Below are 22086 nucleotides of genomic sequence, written 5' to 3'. Positions count from 1 at the left end.
TTCACCCTGTGGTGGCATCTTTTCACCCTAAGCTTTTTCCTAACCCACTTATAGAAGTGGAGTCTATCCCCCCCCACACACACACACAAATAAAAGACATTCAAATCAGCAAGGAATAAGTCAAAATTTCACTATTCCCACACAACATGATATTCTGTGTTAAAAACTCAGTACACTACCACCACCACCACCACCACAACAACAAAAAAATCACTAGAACTGATACATGATTTCAGCAAAGTCTGAAGATATAAAGCCAATATATAAAAATATTTTCCATTTCTACACACCAACAATGAAGACGCAGAAATAAAGGAATCTCTTTTACACTTGCACCAAAAACCATAAGATATGTAGGAATAAACCTAACCAAAAAGGTAAAATATCTGCATTCTGAAAATTACAGAATACTTAGGAAACTGCAGGTGACAGAAAGAAATTTAAAAATATTCCAGGCTAATGGGTTGGAAGAACAAATGTCGTTAAAACGATTATCCTACCAAAAGCATTCTACACATTTACTGCAGACTCTATCAAAATATCACCAGCGTATTTCAAAGAGCTAGAACAAAGATCCTAAAATTTGTATGTAACAACAAAACACCAAGAATAGCCAAAGCAGTGTTGAAAAGAATTGTAATTTGTGGGGAACAAGAGCCCATGAGTAGCCAAATAAATCTTGAAAAGGAAAACAATTTGGAGAGCCTACGTGTCTCCATCAGTTAAACGTCTGACTCTGTCTCAGCTCAGGTCATGATTTCATGATTTTATGAGTTTGAGCCCCACATCCGCCTCTATGCTGGTGACTTGAAGCCTGTGGGGATTCTCTCTCTCCCTCTCTATGCTCTCCCCCCACTCATGCTGTCCCTCTCTCTCAAGACAAATAAACATTATTTAAAAAGAAAAGAAAAGAAAAGAAAAGAAAAAAGATGCTATAGCCATCACAATACCAGACTTCAACCTGTGTTACAAAGCTGTAATCATCAAGACAGCATGGTACTGGCAGAAAAACAGACCAGAAAACCCAGAAGTTGACTCACAACTCTATGGTCAACTCATCATCAACAAAGCAGGAAAGAATATCCAATGGAAAGATAGACAGTCTCATCAAAAAAAAAAAAAATGTGTTGAGAAAACTGGACAGCAACATGCTGAAGAATGATACAGGACTGTATTCTTACACCATAAACAAAAATAAATTCAAAATAGATGAAATAACTAAATGTGAGAAAGGAAAGCATCAAAACCCTAGAGGAGAACACAGACAGTAACCTCTTTGACCTTATCAATAGCAACTTTTCAAAAGACATGTCTCAGGAGGCAAGGGAAATAAAAGAAAAACTAGTGGGGCTAGATAAAAAATTTCTGCATAGTGAAAGAGACAGGTAAACAGAGGTAGGGACTCATGTCTTCTGTAAACAACCATCTGCCTGGCGCCAGGATTTTGTTTTCTATTGAACCAAACCCCTATCACTGCATATCTTCAAAATCCCCTTTCCCCCACATCCATAAGTTAATGTTCACAGTTTCATTGTCTCTTTGTGCATGTCTATCATGCTTATAAGCCTTCTGATCTTAATAAAAACAGATCAAAGACCCTTATTTGGGGTCTTGTCTTCTCCCGGACATTAACCTCTCTTGCATTTTTAATCCTGTGTCTTACTCTCTTGATGGACAAGAGAGAACTCCAGACCCAGAGTCTATGACAGGAAATAATCAGCAAAACTAAAAGCCTCTGAGATGGGAGAAAATATTTACAAATGACATATCTAATAAAAGGTTACTATCCAAATTTATTTTAAAAATTATCAAACTCAACACTCCCTAAAACAAATAATCCAATTTGGGGCGCCTGGGTGGCGCAGTTGGTTAAGCGTCCGACTTCAGCCAGGTCACGATCTCACGGTCCGTGAGTTCGAGCCCCGCGTCAGGCTCTGGGCTGATGGCTCAGAGCCTGGAGCCTGTTTCTGATTCTGTGTCTCCCTCTCTCTCTGCCCCTCCCCCGTTCATTCTCTGTCTCTCTCTGTCCCAAAAATAAATAAACATTGAAAAAAAATAAAAAAAAAAAAACAAAACAAATAATCCAATTAAGAAATGGGCAGAAGAGGGGCACCTGGGTGTCTCATTCAGTTAAGTGCCTGACTTCAGCTCAGGTCATGATCTCTCAGTTTGTGAGCTCAAGCCCTGCATCAAACTGTTATCATTGCAGAGCCTTCTTGGGATCCTCTGTCTTTCTCTCTATGCTCCTCTTCTGCTCATGCTCTCTCTCAAAAATAAATAAACATTAAAAAAAGAAATGCACAGAAGACATGAATAAACATTTTTCCAAAGAATTCCAGATGTTTAGCAGACACATGAAATGATGATGAACATCACTCATCATCAGGGATATATAAATCAAGACCACAATGAGCTACCACCTCACACCTGTCAAAATGGCTAAACTTGACAACATAGGAAATAAGATGCGTCCATGAGGATGTGGAGAAAGGAAAAACCTCTTGCATTGTTGTTGGTGCAGTCATTCTGGAAAACAGTATGAAGATTCCTCATAAGTTAAAAGTAGAACTACCATGTGAACTAACAATTGCATTATCAGGTATTTACCCAAAGGATAGAAAAATGATTCCAAGGGAAATGTGCACCCTGTTGTTTACAGTAGCATTATCAACAATAGTCAAAATATGGAAACAGCCCAAATGTCCACTGATTGATGAATAAATAAAGAAAGAAGAGGTGGGTTTTCTTTTCAATAGAATATTACTTGGTGATCAAAAAGAATGAAATCTTGCCATTTGCAACAATGTGGACAGAACTAGAATGGATTATGCTAAGCAAAATAAGTCAAACAGAAAGATAAATGTCATTTTATTTCACTAATATGTGGCATTTAAGAAATAAAACAGATGAACATAGGGTAAGGGAAAAAAGAGAAGAGAAGGATGCAAACTGAAGGTTGTTGGAGGGGAGGTGGATGCGTGAATGGGTTAAATGCGTGATGGGTATTAAGGAGAGCAGTTGCTTTGTTGAACACTGGGTGTTATTTGTAAATGATGAATCACTAAATTCTACCCATGAAACCAATATTACACTATTTGTTAACTAAGCAGAATTTAATACAAAATTCAAAAAAGAAAAAAGAAGCAACACGTTTAAACAAAGTAAACAAATAAAATGAAGTCAATTTTAAAGTCATTTCATGAGTTTAATTAGCAGCAGTGCCACTGGAGGAAGGAGTGTTTGGGAAGCACATGGAAGGAGAAGCATAAAAATGGGAGAAAGGGGATGAAACTATCTCAGCCTTCAAGATCTGTTCATAGCCTTTTTCCCTAAGAACTTATGTCACCTTCCCCACTGGGGATATCTTGGATTCTGGCTGGAGACCGCTGCCTGGAATCCATTGTCTGGGACACATGCCTAACCTAAATTTTGGGTAACTGGTGACTGCCCAAGGATAAGTCTCCCAGGGCACACTGGCACCCACAGGAAGCAGTGCAAGAGCAGGACCCATCAGGGCCATTGACCCACTGCACGGGAAGAAAATTGGGACCTCTACACAAGCCTCAGTGTTTTTATTTTAAATGAAATAAAGGGTCAAATAATCAAAAAGGAAACAAGCCCCAAAGAAGAACCACACTTACTATGGGGAGGCTCACTATCCCTGCCTCAGTGGATGCAAATTCTGGAAAGAATTTTGGGTTAAAGAACAATAAATGGTATTTGTTTTGTGATATGCTCTCCCAAGATATTTTTGGAAAAGTCAATGCCCAAGGTGTCAGCTGGGATTTCAGCCCTGGCCTTGAACCTCCTAATGGCACTGAGTAATTTTCCAGAATCACCGTCTCCCCCACAAGGGTTAAAATTCTTGTAAGTCCAGTTTAATTGTAATTATCTCCTTTATCTTTTGTTTGTCTGGAAACTCTTGATCTCCCTTTCAATTCTGAATGATAAGCTTGCCAGGTAAATTGGTTTTGGTTGCCATCTTTTGTTTTATGTTTTTTGTTTATTTGTTTTTTTTTTCCCTTCAGCATTTTGAATATATCTTGACACTCCCTTTGGCCTGCAAAACTTATGCTGGAAAAAAAGAAAAGAAAAAGAAAAACAGTTGATATTTTTGTGGGGTTTCCCTTGTAGGTAACTAATTGCTTTTCTCTTACTACTATCAAAATTACTTTTTATCGTTAATATTTGATATTTACTTTATTATGTGACATATTGTGAACTTCCTTGTGCTCATCTTGTTTGAAACTCTCTGACCTTACTGAACCTAGACATGTATTTCCCTTCCAGGCTGGGGTAGTTTCCAGCCATTATTTTTTTCAAGTGAGTTTTCTGCCTCATTCTGTATGTTCTCCTTCTTGGACCCTATAGTGCAAATTTTTATTTACTTGATGTTGAACAAAAGATTCCTTAACCTATCCTCATTTAAAAATATTTTCTCTTTTTTTCTTTTTTGGCTATTCAGCTTGGGTGTTTTCCATTAGCTGTCTCTAGATTTCTGATTTGCTCTTTTGCATCCCCTAATCTAATATTGATTTGCTCTAGGGTATTATTCATTTAAGTTATTGTAGTATTAAAAAATTATTGATTCTTTTAAAATGTAATTTGTATCTCTTTTGAAGATACAAATTGAAGAGTGTTGAAGAGTTCATTCACTCTTCTCTTCAGTCCATTATGTCCATTACTTTGAACTATTTATCAGGTGGATTGCTTATTACTGTTTCATTTAGCTCTTTTCCTGGGTTTTTGTCTTTTCCTTCATTTGGAGCATCTTTATGTCTCCTATTTTTGCTTCACTCTCTGGAAGAACAGGTATTTCCTCTCAACTTGAAGGAATGGTCTTATATATGGACATCCTATTTGTAGGCTGTGTGTGATTGTTGTCTTTGGCTGGCTCACTTGATATGTGGTTCATGTTGGCTGTGCATCCCACTGAACTCTCTGCTGGGGATTCCCTGCTGTATTAGCTGGAGATGAACTAGGAGTAGGCAGGGGCAGGCTGGACTCTCCACAGAAAGCTGGGCATAGCAGGACAGAATTAAATATAGTGTATACAAGCCAACAGGTCCTGGGGCTCCTTGTGCAGTAGTACCACTGGTGGGTTGCCTGAAGCAGAGGCAGGTGGGGACTGGGTGACCTCAGCCACTCTGCTCAAAGGGCACTCTGGGAAGACACTGGGAATTAAAGTGGTATAGGCTAGGAGTGATAAGGTGTGTTTTGTACTTGTGTCACCTTGGTGAAACAGCCGGAGACATGGTGAATACTAATCAGGAGTATTTTGGTGTGCACTGTGTTGGGGTAACCTCGGTGGAATGATTAGGACTGGTGTGGGATAGGGGCCTGGAGCTCAGTGAGGCAGCAGGGAATCTGGGTAAACTGAACGCTGCTTCTGTTCACACTATCAAGGTTGATGGGAATGTAAACTGTGGAACTCATTAAAGGTTACTCAGACCTTTCAAATTAGAAAGAGTTCTAACTGCTCCCATGCTGTTGGAAGGGTTCTTGAGATGGTTCCTTTTTATTCTAGCTGTCATTTATACTGTGACCATTTACTAGTAATATAGGACTGGTTCCTTTATATTCCAGTTACCAAATAAAATGCAGCTTTTATTGTTTTATTCCGTGTCCCATGTCAGAGGAAGCTCTTCAGGGTACCTCAGTACTATCCCTCCCTACTGCATCTTATGATTTTGGGGTGAGAATTTCCTTATGTCTGGAGTCTTTATCTCTCTTGCCCTTCTCTGTGTGCCTTCTCTGTGTGCTGTCTCTATTTGTTGTGTAGTTCTTCAGTACCACTCAGTTCTTCAGGGATAATTGTTCTATAAATAGGTTTATATTTGGTGTGTCTGTGGAGGTGGTTAGTGCAAGTTCTTCTTACATCAACCTCTTGGACATCATTCCCTATATACACAAATATAAAAATAATGAGGACTTCCAAAGTCATGCATGTTTCAGAAATTAGAACCCAGACAGCACGTGGGTGGGGAAAAGTGTGTTTCTGAAGTAGTAGGGCCAAGCCAGTAGGACATTATGTGTCATAACAGAGTTATCATTGACTGGTAATAATTTCTGGATATTACCTATAATTTATTTTGTATTCCCCCATTCTCTTAGTTACCTGTACTTTTATTTATTTGTTTGATTTCTAGGTAAAATTAGTCTAAACATTTGTCACAACATTTCACCTTCTTAATAAAACCCAGGACCAAATAACGATAAAAGGGCTTTCTACTCACTCTATTTCTGAAAATAGTCTGGAATGATTAATCAATTATTTCAAGAAGTTGGCACAGAACCATTTATTACTAGTTGGAACAGGGATCCCTGCCAGTGCGAGTGATTCTTTGATGAGTTGGTTACCCCATGTGTATGAAAAACCAGCCTCACTGTCAACCATAAGTATTTTCAGCTTTGGTAATGCAGAACCCTGGCTTAGTGCTTGGTAAAGTAGTCAAACTGTAGGGAAGTCAGACCAGGACATTCTGGATATTCATACTTTTATTAATAGAGCATTATAGAGCCTGGATTAAGTGCAAGACAATATGCTTAGGACAATTAAAATTACCTGTCGTGTAAGCAATAAGTCAACCTGCCCTGTAGGAAACACATTTTAGTTGGATGCTTTTAACAGCTCTGTTTTATAGCAACCAACATAGAAGTGTGTTCAGGGAAAGGAGACATGGTAAGGTAAAGAAAGTGAGATGAGGAGTCAGGCGTAGGGGGTTAGATAGTTGCCAATGGTAATGGACCGAAAAATAGGTGGGTATGGTTATGGGGAAACAGAAGGATCCCAGAAGAGGAGCAAGATGAGGAAGGGCAGAGGGTAAGGGACACATACAGGAAGTCTGAGGAGTTTTCACAAGAAAGGAGAGTCCAGGTGGGAACCAGAATGTGTGTGTCCCTTGCCGTATATCTCCTACATGTTGCTTTTGTAGAAGATGAAGAGTTTGGAAGAAACGTTTGAGCAGGAAAGTGGGTGAATCAGAGCTGAAATTTACAGTAGTTATATGGCAGTATTGTGTATGAAGATTGGAACTCAGAGTTTCATATAAAGTAGACTTTTTATAATAATTCCTTTCAAGCCTTGGTTCTGAATTGTAAGCCTTCTACTTCTTTGAAACTGAAAGAGAGATGGCCTTTCTTAGAGATACTTTCAGCTTCTTACATTCAAGCACTAATCTACAGTTTCCCTCATTAAATTTAATTTTAACAAAGGCAAGGAAGATAGGATAAATCTTCTCAATCATAATGTTTCAGAGTTACATCTCATGTCTCCTACTAGTTTTTAGAACATTCCATGTACTATTCAGGGCACTCCTGACATCCCTGATGTATCCTGTGTACAGAGGTAAAACTTGCATTGATGAGAGGGGATTCCTAAATTCCTCTATTCTTTTTCTGAGGAAAGAGTGAGGATGGTGCCAATGGACTCCCTACCTTTCTCATTACCAAAGAGACCAGGTTTTGCAGCCACATTTGAAGCTTCACAGATCCTAGTGACTTGAATTGTACTTTCTGCAAAAAGTATTATGACTGGGTCTCTGGGCACAAAACCTTCCTCTACTTGGTCAGGGCAACAGGATGTCGTGGCCCCAGGATTTTGGTAAGCTTAGAGATGGAGATTGATGGGAGCCTGCTGGTTCTGTTCTACATTATTTTTTTTTATTACCTAGTATTTTCTATTTTATTAATACACCATATTTTATCTGTTCAATTCAAAATGGATGATAGACCTAAATGTGGGATAGGAAACTGTGGGGGAATAAGCTTAGAAATTCCCTGAGTTTACACCCATGGGTTCACAAGGCATAAAGAAATACATAGTCATAGGATGCTTATACCCGAGTTTGGGTAAACAAGACTGGTACCACAGAATAGGGAAGTGCAAAGGCACCAAGAATAAGGAGGTGCAAAGGCACCCCAAAATAGAGAGGGAGTGCAGAGCCCCCAGAATAGAGAGGGGGCAAAGGCCCCAGAGGGGCGGAAAGGCACCCAATACAAAGGTATATGAGGTAAGCAAGATTAGACGTTCTGGGTGGAAGCATCCCCCAATTTAGTGCTATAGCAAAAAGCTGCTGTCACAGGAGGAAAGGACCAAGTTAGGTAAACAGGTAAATTGAGCTACAGACCGTTGCACTGCAGGTGAAGCATCCCAGAGTGGAACTGGTTAACAAAAGAAAAGGTGCCTTGTTAACCCTGAGGTTATTACCCCTACTGCCTTATCCCCTAGGATACCTAAGATAAACAGACATGGCACCTCCTGTCTGACATTAACAACCATTGGCCCATCTGCCTAGCACCAGGATTTTGTTTTATATTGACCCATACTCTAAACACCGTATATCTTCAAAATCCCGCTTTTCTCTCACATCCCCAAGTTAATGTGCCCATTTTCTTTGTCTCTTTGTGTGCGCCCATCATGTTTGTAAGCCTTCTGATATTAGTAAATATGGGGCAAGGACCCTTACTCAGGGCTCTTGTCTTTTCCCAGACATAGCCATCTCTTGCTTCTCATCCTGTGTCCCACTTTTTTGCTGGCCAAAAGAGAACTTTAGACTTAGAGTCTATGACAGGAAACCATTAATATCCTTGAAGGGAACACAGGCAGTAACGTCTTTAACATTGGCTGTAGCAACTTCATACTAGACAAGTCTCCAGAGGCAAGAGAAACAAAAACAATGATAATCTATTGGGACCTCATCAAGATAAAATCTTCTGCACAGGGAAGGAAACAATAAGCATATGTAAATGGCAACCTTCAGGATGGAGAAGATATTTGCAAATGATATGTCTGATAATTGGTTCTTATCCAAAATATATTTTTTAAAAAATTTATTAAACTCAATCCCTGAGGGGCACCTGGGCAGCTTAGTTAGTTGAACATGACTCTTGGTTTTGGGTCAGGTCATGATCTCAGAGTTTTGTGAATTCAAATCCTGCATCTGGCTCTGTTTGGTATTTTCTGTCTCTTCATCTGTCCCTGCAACTCCCCTGCTTGCATTGTCTCTGACTATCTCAAAATAAATAAACTAAAAACAAACTAAAACAAAAACTCAGCACCTGAAAACTGAACAATCCAATTAGAACATGGGCAGAAGACACGAATAGACAATTTTCCAAAGAAGACATCCAAATTTCCAACAGACACATGAAAGATGCTCAACATCACTTATAATCAAGGAAATACAAATTAAAACTACAATGAGGTATGACCTCATACCTTTCAAAATGGCTAAAATCTATATCATAAGGACTTTGGCAAGGATCTCAATTACATTGTTGACGGCAGTGCAAACTGGTGCAGTCACTCTGGAAAATAGTATATAGTTTACTCAAAAATTAAAAATGGAATGACCCAGCAATTTCACTAGAAACTACCCAAAGAGTATAAAAATACTAATTTGAAGGGATACATGCACCCTGATGTTTATAGCATCAATACCAACAACAACAAAAAATATGTAGCTAAATTATGGAGAGCCCAAGTGTCCATCAACTGTTGAAATGATAAAGAAGTTGCTCATATATACAATGGAATATTACTGAGAATAAGAAAAGAATGCAATTTTTTTTCATTTGCAATGACATGGATGGAGCTAGAGACTACGATGCTAAATGAAATGAGTCAGAGTAAGACAAATATTGCATGCTTTCAATCATATGTGGAATTTAATAAAGAAAAGAACATGGGGATTGGGGAAAGAGAGACAAAGGAAAAAACAAACTCTTAACTATAGATGACAAACTGATGTTTATTGGAAGGGAAGTAGGGATTGGGTAACATAGGTGGTAGGTATTAAGGAGGGCATTTATGTGATGCAAGTTTTATCAATAATCGCAGACAGGCCAGAGCTCAGGGGCATGTGACTTGCAGCAAACAGAGTAGACAGCAAGTGCTGCACTGAGCTCCTCTCAGTAGGTGGTTCTGCATCTATGCTGAGCAGCATGGTAGGGAAATATCTGCTGAGTATTCTTTTGTCCCTGGAGAGACATCTATGCAAATGCCACTTCTCACAGATATGCTCCAAGAGTGAACAATGTCTTCCCTGTGAGCCTTAGGTGTTCCTCAAATAATACCTGTGCCCTTAGGATGCTTGCCTGTCTTTTCACCAGGAGTAGGACAGAGTCCTCAGAGGTCTATCCCAGGCAAACACACTAACCTTTAAAAATCCAGTCTGAGCCACACTGGTTTCCAAAACTGGTGAAAATCAGTCCCTCCAGTTTTCCCAGCCAATGGTTTTGAGGAAGTGTTGTCCTTGTGCATTATCCTGTGTTCCTCTTTCTCTCTGCCTCTCTCCTTTCTATATTACCAGGGCTCCCTCCCCTCTGCAGAATCTGTAATCTGGTTCTCCCCCAAGCCACATCTCTGCACTTCCTACATTACTTGATGTGGTATCATCTCTCTCTCTCTACTTGTGCTGTCTGCTCTGTCAGTCCTCAGGTAAAATTTATGGGTATTCAGAATGGTTTCATGATTATCTAGTTCTGTTAGAGTGATGAGACCAGCTTAGGGTGTACCATCTTAGCTCCCTCTGAGGGTTCTATAATGATTGGGTCTTAGTTTCAAATGCTTTTAATATTTTTTTTAATTTTTTTAATATTTATTTTTGGGATACAGAGTCAGAGTGCAAGTAGAGGTGGGACAAAGAGAGAGGGAGACACAGAATCTTAAGCAGGCTCCAGGCTCTGAGCTCTCAGCATAGAGTCCGACATGAGGCTCGAACTCATGAAGCGTGGGATCATGACCTGGGCTGAAGTCGGACGCTTGACTGAGCCACCCAGAAACCTGAAGTGCTTTCAATATTTATTGAAAGTATTAGTTTTAGTTCTATAATCTATCAGTATGGTGCATCACATTGATTGATTTGGAAATGTTAAACATTTGTCTTTGAGAGATAATACGTGTTCATTGTATGTAATTATTTGTAATTTCAATTTTATTAGTTAACTTATAATGCAATACTGGTTTCAGGAGTAGAATTCTGTGATCCATCACTCACTGTATATAATTGTTTTCATATGCTGCAATTTGCACGTTTTTTAAAAAATAATTCATGTGTCTACATTTATGAGAGATAATGATCTGTAATTACTCATGATGGTTTTATCTGACTCTCTTTTCTGGGTCTCATACTGGCAGGTCTCATAAAATGAATTGGCAAATGATTGGTCAATTTCCCAGTTCATTCTCTGTTTTTGAAAGGTTTACAAAGGATTGGCATATATTTTTTTAATCTTTCATAAATTAAGAAGAAATCCATATGAGTTTGGACTTTTGTGTGTGTAAGAATGTTTCTTTACTCTTTTTACTTTTTATAGATTTATTCATATATAATATTCCCTCTTGAATGTATTCAGATAATGTGTGTTTATCTATATAGAAATATAAATTTAGTTTGGAGTATTTCATGTATGTATATACTCAGTTGAGATGGATAAATAAGGAATAATAATATAGAAGAATGAGATTTTGGGGAGACAATGAATACTACTTTCACAGGGTTTTCTGTTTTAGGAAACAAGTATAACTACCACTGGTGTACTTTTTTTTTAATTTTAACTTTATTTATTTTTTATTTTTTAAAATTTACATCCAAATTAGTGAGTATATAGTGAAACAATGATTTCAGGAGTAGATTCCTTAATGCCCCTTACCCATTTAGCCCATAGCCCCTCCCACAACCCTTCAGGAAACCCTCAGTTTGTTCTCCATATTTATGAGTCTCTTCTGTTTTGTCCCCCTCCCTGTTTTTATATTATTTTTGTTTCCCTTCCCTTATATTCATCTGTTTTGTCTCTTAAAATCCTCATATGAGTGAAGTCATGTGATTTTTGTCTTTCTCTGACTGACTAATTTCACTTAGCATAATACCCTCCAGTTCCAACCATGTAGTTGCAAATGGCAAGATTTCATTCTTTTCGATTGCCAAGTAATACTCCATTGTGTGTGTGTATATATATATATATATATATATATATATATACCACATCTTCTTTATCCATTCATCCATTGATGGACATTTGGGCTCTTTCCATACTTTGGCTATTGTTGATAGTGCTGCTATTAACATGGGGGAGCATGTTAATAGCTTTGAAATAGCACACCTGTATCCTGTGGATAAATGCCTAGCAGTACAATTGCAGGGTCGTAGGGTAATTCTATTTTCAGTTTTTTTGAGAAACCTCCATACTGTTTTCCAGAGTGGCTGTACCAGCTTACATTCCCACCAACAATGCAAAATACATCCTCTTTCTCCTCATCCTCACCAACATCTGTTGTTGCCTGGGTGGTTAATGTGAGCCATTCTGACCGGTGTAAGGTGGTATCTCATTGTAGTTTTGATTTGTATTTCCCTGATGATGAGTGATGTTGAGCATTTTTTCATGTGTCAGTTGGCCATCTGGATGTCTTCTTTGGAGAAGTGTCTATTCATGTCTTTTGCCCATTTCTTCACTGGATTCTTTGTTTTTTGGTTAGTTTGATAAGTTCTTTGTAGATTTTGGATACTAACCCTTTATCTGATATGTCACTTGCAAATATCTTCTCCCATTCTGTCGGTTGCCTTTTAGTTTTGCTGATTGTTTCCTTCACTATGCAGAAGATTTTTAGTTTGATGAGGTCCCAGTAGTTCATTTTTGTTTTTGTTTCCCTTGCTTCCAGAGACATGTTGAGTAAGAAACTGCTGCGGGCAAGATCAAAGAGGTTTTTGCCTGCTTTCTCCTCGAGGATTTTGATGGCTTCCTATCTCAGATTGAGGACTTTCTTCCACTTTGAGTTTATTTTTGTGTATGGTGTAAGAAGGCAGTCCAGGTTCATTCTTCTGCATGTCGTTGTCCATTTTTCTCAGCACCACTTGCTGAAGAGACTGTCTTTATTCCATTGGATATTCTTTCCTGCTTTGTCAAAGATTAGCTACCCATACGTTTGTGGGTCCATTTCTGGGTTCTCTATTCTGTTCCATTGATCTGTCTGTTCTTGTGCCAGTACCATGCTGTCTTGATGATTACAGCTTTGTAGTAGAGGCTAAAGTCTGGGCTTGTGATGCCTCCTGTTTTGGTTTTCTTTTTCAAGATTGCTTTGGCTATTTGGGGTCTTTTCTCGTTCCATACAAATTTTAGGATTCTTTGTTCTAGCTCTGTGAAGAATGCTGGTGTTATTTTGATAGGGATTGCATTGAATATGTAGAGTGCTTTGGGTAGTACTGACATTTTAACAATATTTGTTCTTCCTATCCAGGAGCATGAAATCTTTTTCCATTTCTTTGTGTCTTCTTCAAATTCTTTCATAATCTTTCTATAGTTTTCAGTGTATAGATTTTTCACCTCTTTGGTTAGATTTATTCCTAGGTACTTTATGGTTTTTAGTGCAACTGTAAATGGGATCAATTTCTTGATTTCTCTTTCTGTCACCTCATTGTTGGTGTATGGGAATGCAACCGGTTTCTGTGCAATGATCTTATATCCTGCAACTTTGCTGAATTCATGAATCAGTCCTAGAAGTTTTTTGCTGGAATCTTTTGGGTTTTCCATTTAGACTATCATGTAATCTGCGAAGAGTGAAAATTTGACCTCCTCTTGGCTGATTTGGATGCCTTTTATTTCTTTGTGTTGTCTGATAGCAGAGGCTATGACTTCCAATACTATGTTGAATAACAGTGGCAAGAGTGGCCATCCCATCTTGTTCCTGACCTTAGGGGGGAAGCTCTCAGTTTTTCCCCATTGAGGATGATATTAGTGTTGGATCGCTCATATATGGCTTTTATGATCTCGAGGTATGCTCCTTCTATCCCTACTTTCTTGAGGTTTTTTATCAAGAAAGGATGCTGTATTTTGTCAAATGCTTTCTCTGCATCTATTGAGAGGATCATAAGGTTCTTTTCCTTTCTTTTATTGATGTGATGAATCACGTTAATTGTTTTGTGGATATTGAACCAGGCCTGCATCCCAGGTATAAATCCCACTTGGTTGTGGTGAATATTTTTTTAATGTATTATTGGATCTGGTTGACTAATATCTTCAGGATTTTTGCATCCATGTTCATCAGGGAAATTGGTCTATAGTTCTTGTTATTAGTGAGGTCTCTGGTTTTGGAATCAAGGTAATGCTGGCTTCATAGAAAGAGTTTGGATGTTTTCCTTCCATTTCTATTTTTTTGGAACAGTTTCAAGAGAATATGTGTTAACTCTTCCTTAAATGTTTGGTACAATTCCTCTGGAGGCCATCTGGCCCTGGACTCTTGTTTTTTGGCAGATTTTTGATTACTCATTCGATTTCATTATTGGTTATTGGTCTGTTCAAATTTCTATTTTTTCCTGTTTCAGTTTTGGTAGTGTATTTCTTTCTAGGAATTTGTCCATTTCTTCCAGAATGCCCATTTTATTGGCATGTAATTGCTCATAATATTCTCTTGTTTTTATTTCTGCTGTGTTGGTTGTGATCTGTCTTCCTTCATTCTTGATTTTATTTGGGTCCTTTCCTTTTTTTCTTTTTGATCAAACTGGCTAGTGGTTGTTTATCAATTTTGATAATTCTTTCAAAGAACCATCTTCTGGTTTCATTGATCTCTTCCACTGTTTTGGGGGTTTTGATAGCATTAATTTCTGCTCTAATCTTTATTATTTCCTGTCTCCTGCTGGTTTTGGGTTTTATTTGCTGTTCTTTTTCCAGCTCCTTAAGGCATAAAGTTAGGTTGTGAATCTGAGATCTTTCTTCTTTCTTTGGGAAGGCCTGGATTGATATATGCTTTCCTTTTATGACCACCTTTGCCACATATCAGAGGTTTTGGGTTGTGGTGTTATCATTTTCATTGACTTCCATATATTTTTAAATTTCCTCTTTAACTTCTTGGTTAGCCCATTCATTCTTTAGTAGGATGTTCTTCAGTCTCCAAATATTTGTTACCTTTCCAAATTTTTTCTTGTGGTTCATTTTGAGTTGCATAGCATTGTGGTCTGAAAATATGCACGGTTTGATCTCAATCTTTTTGAACTTACTTAGGGCTGATTAGTGCCCCAGTATATGCTCTATTCTGGAGAACGTTCCATGTGCACTGGAGAAAAATTTATGTTCTGCTGATTTAGGATGAAATGTTCTGAGTATATATTTTAAGTCCATCTGGCCCAGTGTGTCATTCAAAGCCCTTGTTTTCTTGCTGATTTTTTTATTAGATGATCTGTCCATTGCTGTGAGTGGGGTGTTGAAGTCTCCTACTATTATGGTATTACTATCGATGAGTTTCTTTATGTTTGTGATTACTTGATTTATATATGTGGGTACTGCCACATTTGGCGCATAAATGTTTACAATGGTTAGGTCTTCTTGGTGGATAGACCCCTTGATTATGATATAATGTCCCTCTGCATCTCTTGATACAGTTTTTATTTTAAAGTCTAGGTTGTCTGATATAAGTATGGCTACTCCGGCTTTCTTTTGTTGACCATTAGTATGATAGATTGTTCTCCATCCCCTTATTTTCAATTTGTAGGTGTCTTTAGGTCTAAAGTGGGTCTTTTGTAAACAGCATATAGATAGGTCTTGTTTTCTTATCCATTCTGTTACCCTACGTCTCTTGATTGGAGCATTGAGTCCATTGACATTTAGAGTGAGTACTGAAAGATATGAATTTATTGCCATCATGATGCTTGTAGAGTTGGAGTTTCTGGTGTTGTTCTCTGGTCCTTTCTAATATATTTTTGCTTTTGGTATATATATATATATATATTTTTTTTTCATCTTTTTTCCCCTCAGAGAGTTCCCCCTTAAAATTTCTTGCAGGGCTGGTTTAACCACCACTGTACTTTCTACTTACATTTACTGTGTGGACACAGTACATGATCAAAAACAAAAAAAAACAAAAACAAAAATAGGGAACTGTGCCATTTGATTGTGAATTTTATCAAGACCAGAGACTAATCTGACCTTCTCTTCTACATCAATAATTAGAGAATCAAAATAAATTTGAATAAAGACATACAAAATGACATGAATAAAGAATGGTGTTGAGATGTGAAAATTTTATGCAAGAAGTGGCTAACAATTACACATACGGGACACCTGGGTGGCTCAGTTGGTTAAGCATCCTATTTCTACTTAGGTTATGATCTCATGGCTCCTGATTTTGGGCCCTGTTTCAGGCTCTGTGCTGACAGCTCATTGTCTGAAGCCTGCTTTGAATTCTGTACCTCCCTCTCTCTTTGCCTCTCCCCCGCTCACACTCTCTTTCAAAATAAACATTAAACAAAAATTTAAAAAAGGGGTGCTTGGATGGCTCAATTGGTTAAGTATCTGACCTCAGCTCAGAGCATGATTTTGAGGGGCCCAAGTTTAAGCTCCACATCATAGTGCTTGCTCAGTCTCTTTCCCTCAAAAATAAAAACGCATTTAAAAATTATTTAAAAAATAAAAAAAACAATTACACATGCAAGATGTATACTCATATAGATATAATTCAAATGAGTTCAATATTTAAAACAAATATTCATGTAAGACAGACACTAAGACATCTAAAATTACATTAGGTGACAATAAAATCATCATAGTCATAAAGTAGTTTGTATATATGGCAAACAAAACACTCTTTACAAGTGCTAAATAGCTTTATTAGAAAGTTTGAGTAATTCAGGAGATAAATTGGAAGCATTTTTGATGAGGAAAAGGAGGATGCCAGAGAAACACATGCCAGAGTAATTAATTCAAAAGGCACATTTTAAGGCTTAAAAAACCATAAAATATATGAAAGTAAAAATCTTACATGTCATATTTTTGGGCTCTGTGAAATGACAATAGAATCTATCAATTTAAGGAAAATCAACAAGTAGCATCTCACTAAACAAATATCTCAAATAACATCTTTTGCATAACTACCAGGTAGAAAATCCAAATCGAAATTACTTCTACAACAACTTGTATATACTAATAAAGCATATTAAGTGAAGCAAAAGGACTTGAATACACAAAGTAGTTCTACCAAGAGTAACATAATGTTATAGAAAAACAGTAATGCATTGTGATACACAGACACACTCCATTAATAGTGACTGATTACCCAATCAGAAATTTGTGCAAAACACAAAAATACTTACAAGTATTATTAAATTAATTATGTTGTAAAAATTATATTGTGATACAGTTACTTAAAATGTGGCAGAAATTGTCCATATGTATAAAAAAGAAATATTTATAAGATGTTGTCTGTCAAAAAGTGTTTATATGAAATATTTTCCTCATGTGTACTTGTGAATATCTGCAGTTTTAGTAAAATAATAATAATAATAATAAATGGGTTCCAAATTCCTTTAGTGCAGATAACTAAAAGTACTCAAAATTTAAAAGAACCCTTAAAATATCCAACAAAGCTAATAAAATATAAGAACATTCCAGGACCTGAAGTGAGTCCATAGCAGGATCTACAAGAGTAATCAAACTAAGAACCCACTTCTCCATCCAGATCCTGGTTGACCACAAGGCAATAGATTGAACCTGTGTCGATTTTCCAATCTACCCTGAGAGTGAGTGGAACAGAGAGAGTGAAGAAATCCAAAATGTGATATGTACAAAATTTGTAACCAAATTAGAAAGGGTGAGACACACAGATAAATAAGCTAATGAATAAAGGGTCACATAATACAGATATAATCAATATATTCAAAATATTTAAAAAATAAGTTTATTTATTTTGAGAGAGAGAGAGTGCACAGGAGCGGGGAGGAGCAGAGAAAAGGGGAGACAGAATCCTAAGCAGGCTCCATGCTGTCAGCACAGAGCCTGATGCTGGCCCAAATCCACGAGCTGTGAGATCATGACCTGATCCAAGATCAAGAGTCAGAGGCCTAACCAACTGTGCCACCCAGGTGCCCCTGTTCAAAGTATTTCAATAAATACAATGGAAAAATAGGAAATCAAAATACATGGAAAGAGAAACAAGCTATACTCTGGTGAAGAATATTGGTAAAAGAGCTTATATAATTAGGCTAAAATAAGTTAATTTAGAAAACAAAATTGTAATTAAACATTAAATGAGTCCAAGTTGATGAAAGAAATAGTAAACTAGAATATTGAGCAGAAATATCACAGCCAAGGACATTAAAGACTGGACATTCATGTAAAATGCAGTAGTCACTACAGATAAATAAAGATCAGGATAAGAAGAAAAATCATTTAATTGTTTCACTAGAGTATACAATAACAATAGTATAAAATACAAGAATGATTAATAAGTTTCTAATTTAAAAACTAGACAAAGATGTTCAAATCAGAAATGCACTGTAACAAAATAGATAAATAATGAAACACCAAAGAAAAGGAATATCCATAGGGTATACTAATTGAAAGGGATACATGCCCTCAGATATTTACAGCAGTATTATCTACAGTAGCTAAATTCTGGACACTGTACAAAAGTCTATAGACTGATGAATGGATAAAGAAGATGTGGTGTGTATACACACACACACACACACACACACACACAATGGAATATAACTCTGCCATTAAAAATGAATGAAATCTTGTCATTTGCAACAATAGCAATGGAGCTAGAGCATATTATGCTAAATGAAATAAGTCCGTGAGAGAAAGGCAAATACCATCAGATTTTACTCATATGTGGAAGTTATGAAATAAGACAAACAAGTAAAGGCGAAAAAAGAGAGGCAAACCAAGAAAGAGACTCTTAACTATAGAAAACACATGGCTACTAGAAGGAAGGTGGGTGAGGGGATGGGTTAAATCTGTGATCAGGATTAAGGAATGCACCTGTTGTGATGCATACCAGGTGTTGTATGGGAATGTTGAATCGCTATTTTGTACACCTGAAAATAATAGTTCATTGTATTTAATTACCTGGAATTCAAATGAAAACTTTAAAAAAGAAAAGAAAAAAAAAATAAAAGCATTTAGAGAAAGAGAAACACATTTGAAAGTAGTGAAAGGTAAAATAGAGAAAACATACAAATGTGGGAGCAAAAATCTTTTTAGCCTTAAAAGAAGCCAGAACATAAGAGAAATAAATGTAAATCGTGCAGAGAGAAAATGTCATTTCATCTAAAATTGTATACGTAACTAAATATCTTGAAATTAAAATTGAAATTAATATAAAAATATTATGCTATCTATAAGGAATACCAACATTGTACTAAAGTACAATAGTGCTGTATTAGAGTATAACTTCCTTGTATAGAGAGAAAATTTTCCTTAATGGAGATGAGAAATAAAATGCAAAATGAATGACCTTGTAAACATGGGACTACCAAATCTTCCTGAATACTATACTACTGACACTGGAATGTCCTTGGCATCATAAGTTTCAAATACATTTAGATAAATTAGGACATGATGTTAAATTATACTTAAATTAAAATTGAATTTTAAATGTTACATAAATACTCTGCTTTTTGAATAAAAGCAAAATAATCAGTTTTGGAGGCAACTATTTCATGAATATGTAGTTATACATTGGTTGAAATTTTTCCACACTTTTGAAGCACATTTTTATCTTTTTATCAGGACAAATTACCACCAATGCATTGACAGTGGCATACACATTGGACACAAGCTTCTGAAAATCCAGGATGACTGGATAATATCCCCGTAGCAAACATGAAGAGAATGAGATGATGACGTCCACCCAGTATATGACCACAGAGAAACTCACCAACAGGACAGTCTGCGTGGCCCTTCTCTCTGTGGAGACTCTTGAGGAGGGGCTGGTACTGTGAAGGTGCTGGTACTGCCTCTGATGAATGGGCAAGAGAATCGCCATGTATTCACTTGACAACAGCATGACTCCTATAAAGAAAACATCCCTGGGTAATGTCAAAATGAGGAGTCCCCTGTTGATAGAGCTCATGGAGGAAAGTGAGCCATATTTACTGACATGCAGTAGATATCTCTGGGTCACAGTAGAAGAAGCAGCACTATAGAAGATGCAGTTACTATCAAGAGACAAACAGAACTCCTAGGATGATAAAAAAAAAATGGAAGATGTACTGTATGTACTTATGTTTAAACCCTGACAACCAGGAGGTGCTAGGGCTGCTGCTGATGTCCTGGAGGATGCTGTAGTGCTCATGGAGAGACCACACAATACAGGCCTGTGCTCACTTCGGCAGCACATATACCACACAATACAGGCCACAAAACTCAATCTCACAGCTTACATCATGCTCAGTGGTGGAAAAACTAAAGCTTTTCCTTATATAATTTAAATAAGGAAAAAAATGTCCATTCTCATGCCTCCTATTCAATATTATATTGTAATTGCTAGCCAAAGTAATTGGATTAAAACAAATAAGGGCATCCAAGTCTGAAAGGAAACAGTAAATATATATTTGTTTGCAGATGGCTTAATTCTAAATATATGTACATAAAACAACTACAGTTAGAACAAAAACAAATTTAGTAAAGTTCTAGACTAAGATCAACACATAAAAAGTCTTTATACTACCTAAGAACCCTAAAACAAAAAGATTAGTAAAACTAGACAGGACGAGGCAGGTAAATTTGTGAGTTGTGTGGGGTAGTGTTCCCCATCAAGGGGAGAATTAGGCAAAGGCCAGGAATGGAAACCATATGGACTGAATAAAGACCTAATGCACCGGAGGATACGGGTCAACAGGGGAGAGTTGTAGGATGCAGCAGGAGAGGCAAATGGGAGTCCCACCAGGTAGGACCTTATAAACATGGTATAAGGTATTTGAACTGCACTACAAAGATAACGGTGCCTCTGGAAACAGGTCCTCTGGGAGCTGTGAATTCATGCCCACTCCCATATGTCCAGGAATTGGTTATCTCCATAGGGATTCAATGCATGGTTCACCCAACAATGGAGAAGGAGCACACTGTGTCCTGGGAAATACACTGTCCTGTTCACTGGGACAGTGCTTTGTGGCACAGGCACTTAATACGGTTTAAAGAAAGAACCTGGATGGATAGCTCCTGTTCAACTACAACTCTATACTGCATAGTACTAAATTGGCTTTGTTTCTTTAAATGTGGCCTGCCCTAAAGAACAATGCATCTGTTAGGGCAAAATACCTATTCTGCATGGACTAGATTGAGGAGTTCAGTCCCTGTGCCCTCAGAGGTCACATTCTGGGGGTGGGGGAACTATAGATAGAAGAAGCAATCACATTTACTGTAGCATCCTGATGCCACCAGTGTGTGTGCACAGGAGAGGGGCAGGGTGGTCTGGGATATAGGCTAGATTGGGGGGGGGGGGCGGCGCTCTCTGTGAGGATCCTAACGGAGGTCGCCAGGGGATGAAGAAGATGGAGGCAACAGAGAGCACATGCTCTCAGGTCATGCACTCATACAAAGAAAAGCATATGAGCAGATGGAAAGAAGTTCTTGTTTTAGTTTCCTTGATGTCTTCTCATTTTTATTTTTTCCTTCCTCCTGCTTAGCTTGGGCTTATTTTGCTTTTCCTTTTTCTAGTTTGTTGTAGTACAACTTTAGCTCATTGACATAGACACTTACAAAACAATCCTACCAATAACTACAAAATTTATATTGTTTTCTAGTGCCTGCAGAACATATAGGAAGTTAGGCTGTATCTTGGGTCATAAAACAAACCTCAACAAATTTGAAAGAATTAAAATCATACAGACTATATTGTTCAAGCACAATAAAATCATACTAAGGAATGAAATAAAAAATATAAGAAAACCCCTAAACAATTAAAAGATAAAATAAAACTCTATATAATCCATTGGTGGAAGAAGAAGTCTCCATTGAAAGTAAAACAATTAAATTATAATAATATATGGCATACTAAAATTTGTGGGGCACAGTTAAAGTTGCCCTGAGAGAGTGTTAATGCAAGGATTAAGTGCTTACATTGAGGAAGAAAAGCCTCAAAGCAATAATCAAAATTCACATCGTGAGAAACATAAAACAGAAGGGCAAAATTAGCCAAAATAAGTAAAAAATAATATTAATAATAAAAATTAGAGCAGAAATTAATGAAATTGGTTGAAAAAAAGAGGGAACTTAGTGAAAGAGTGATCCGTAAAGTTAACCAAACTCTGGCAAATGGATGAAAAAAGAAAACACAAATTCTCAGGATCAGGAATGAACTAGCGGTATGAA

General features: G+C 37.3%; 1 protein-coding gene across 14 annotated transcripts in view; it reads right to left on the bottom strand.

The window, feature by feature from the left end:
* Positions 1 to 22086, bottom strand: part of LOC101085852 (olfactory receptor 2T8-like) — a 216305-nt gene that overhangs the window by 181752 nt on the left and 12467 nt on the right. For 12 of the 14 annotated variants that reach the window (XM_045056451.1, XM_045056457.1, XM_045056448.1 and 9 more), the window contains exon 2: positions 19652 to 19785. The exons of 1 other annotated variant lie outside the window; for it this stretch is intronic. The gene's annotated coding sequence lies outside the window, so the exon portion shown is untranslated. Of the gene's footprint in view, positions 1 to 2975; positions 4075 to 19651; positions 19786 to 22086 lie in introns of those variants that run through there. One more of the 14 variants, XR_006597147.1, reaches the window with a different exon arrangement.

The sequence above is a fragment of the Felis catus genome, chromosome A1 (assembly GCF_018350175.1).
Source record: "Felis catus isolate Fca126 chromosome A1, F.catus_Fca126_mat1.0, whole genome shotgun sequence".
Classification (NCBI taxonomy): Eukaryota; Metazoa; Chordata; class Mammalia; order Carnivora; family Felidae; genus Felis; species Felis catus.
Note: the sequence above shows the minus strand (reverse complement) of the source record. Positions and strands in the feature narration are given on the sequence as shown.